This window comes from Stegastes partitus, unplaced genomic scaffold (assembly GCF_000690725.1).
Source record: "Stegastes partitus isolate 25-593 unplaced genomic scaffold, Stegastes_partitus-1.0.2 Scaffold1222, whole genome shotgun sequence".
Lineage (NCBI taxonomy): Eukaryota > Metazoa > Chordata > Actinopteri > Pomacentridae > Stegastes > Stegastes partitus.
The window spans coordinates 63,366-66,037 of NW_007578953.1; positions in this window are offsets into that span (position 1 = coordinate 63,366).

A 2,672-nucleotide genomic window follows, 5' to 3' on the forward strand; every position below is an offset into this window, starting at 1 on the left:
TGTGAGTGTGCTTGGTTGTCTGTCTCTAAGTGTGGCCCTGTGATGGACTGGCGACCTGTCCAGGGTGTCCCCTGCCTTTGCCCTAAGTCGGCTGGGATAGGCTCCAGCCCCTCCGTGACCCTAATGAGGATTAAGCGGTGTATAGAAAATGGATGGATGGACTCTGCCAAGGCTGTCCCTTGTCCCCAATCCTGTTTGTGGTCTTCATGGACAGGATCTCAAGGCGCAGCCAGGGTGAGGAGGGTGTCCGGTTTGGGGACCTTACCATCTCTGCTTGTTGCGGAGGACTTGGTACTGCTGGCTTCATCAGACCGTGACACAGACTGCAGTGGTTTGCAGCCAAGCGTGAAGCGGCGGGGATGCGGATCAGTACCTCCAAGTCCAATGCCATGGTCCTCTGCCGGAAACTGGTGGATTGCCTCCTCCGCGTGGAGAGAGAGTTGCTTCCCCAAGTGAGGGAATTTAAGTATCTCGGGATCTTGTTCACAAGCGATGGGAAAATGGAGCGTGAGGTGGACAGGCGGCTTGGTGCGATGTCAGCAGTAATGCAGGTGCTGTACTGGACTGTTGAGGTGAAGAGGTTTTACCAGTTCATCTACTTTCCAACCCTCATCTATGGTGACGACCTCTGGGTTGTGACCAAAAAAATGAGATTGCAGATGCAATCTGGCGAAATTAAATTCCTTCGCAGGGTGGCGGGACTCAGCTTTAGTGACCGGGTGAGGAGCTCGGACATCTGGAGGAAGCTCGGAGTACAGCTGCTGCTCCGTCGCATCGAAAAGAGCCAGTTGAGGTGGTTTGAACATTTGATATGCATGTCTTTGGGGAGGCTTCCTCTGGAGGTTTTTCCAACATGTCCACCTGGGAGGAGACCCCGGGGAAGACCCAGAACCCGCTGGAGGGATGATATCTCTCGGCTGGCCTGGGAACACCTCGGGATCCCCAAAGAAGAAATGGAAGGCGTTGCCGGGGGGAGGGAAGTTTGGAATGACCTGCTGCGCCTACTGCCTCTGCGAGCCGACCTTGGATAAGCGGAAGAAAATGGATGGATGGATGGATGTGTAGCATATATGGAAATGCTAACAGGTTAAGAGAGTGTCCTTGGACTAGTATGTCAGAAGAAGTAGGTAACAGCTCTGGGAGGTATAGGTACAGTAACACATACACAGATTGTTGCTTGTGATGGCTGGTGCCTTATTATTAATTGCAAAAGTGAAACAAGTATGTACAATTTATACACTGGAGAGAAAATCTTTTGACTTAACTCTTGTAGTTCTAAACGTTTTTACCAAGAAGGGAAGTGCACTTGGTCTCAATAAACCCTTGGTTTCACATTTACACAATTCCTTTTTACAGCACAATCCAGATTTAAACATACCACATAAAATCACAAAGTTCAGAAATGAGTGTGGATTAATTGTCCACAAGAGTTATTGGAATCCGTGATAGGTATTAAAGATCCATATGCGCACAGTTGATATGACTGAATTGTGAATATAGCCAAGGTGGCAAGCGGACTGGCTGCGACAGCCTCCTACCAGACTGCAGGAGGTCATTGCCGTTGTCTGGTTCAGGCTTGTGGACTTAGCTCGCCATCAAGAGTTGGTTTTGTTCCCAACAGGGCACACCTGGCCAATCCAACTTAAAAGTCAGTCCCAACAGTGACGGTGTACATGGTGGCGGTTAGCAATGGAGTCCGAGCAGTGGCGGATTGGAGTTCATACCCCGACATATAGAGCAACAAACATCTGTGCACGACTGACCTGCTGCAGCCCTTCTGTAGCTTCTCCCCGACACTTCTGTCGGAGGAGTAGCACAAACAGCTTGTATAGCGCTCCAGAGAACAGGATTGGCTGAACACGCAACAGCGTGTCTGTGTGTGTGAATTGTCACGTGTTTACAAGGTGCCTTCATGGACAATCAGGAACCCACAGTTTAACACAATATCACAACCGCAGCTGTGTCACTTTTATGTAAGTTACAGATGGATAAATGGATGGATATTTATTTATTTGAGTGTGAGATTCCCCACACCTGTCCCCACAACTTGACCTTAATTTCTGAAGACCCGCCCCCTTCTACTATAGACAAAACAAAGACATTGTTCATGACAAACTAAGCATTTATAGCAAAACAAAACATAAAAATAATACTGTAAATTATGGATCACACGGGTACATTTTCATACAATTCAAGACACTTTTCTGTCTTTACAGAGACAAAAACTTCCATGAGATGAAACAGAAGAGGTCTCAGCAGGACCTGTAGTCTTTCTCTCAAGAGCAGGTAAAACATAAAAAATGTCCTATTAAGTTCTGTTGTAAAAAACAAAAAAAGAAAGAAAGGAAGAAGAGGTAGCTCTAGTATGTGTTTAAAATATCATAGTATAGTATGCTTTCAGGACAAAAAATATAAATGATCAGGATGCTGTAGAGATTTTACTACAGATGTCATGTTACAATTTATTATATCATCTCACAAAAAGCTGACACAGGACAGTTTGTTGTAAAATAATGTCACAGTTTAATGTTTTTTTCAAACCTTGAATCTGAAACATGTTTCTGAGTGACAGACATGTAGAGACTGAACTATCTGTTCAACAGGGAAACTGTTTCTCCAGCAGGAGGAGACTCTGGATACTGAACTCAACACAGAAACACTGAGGAACCAGA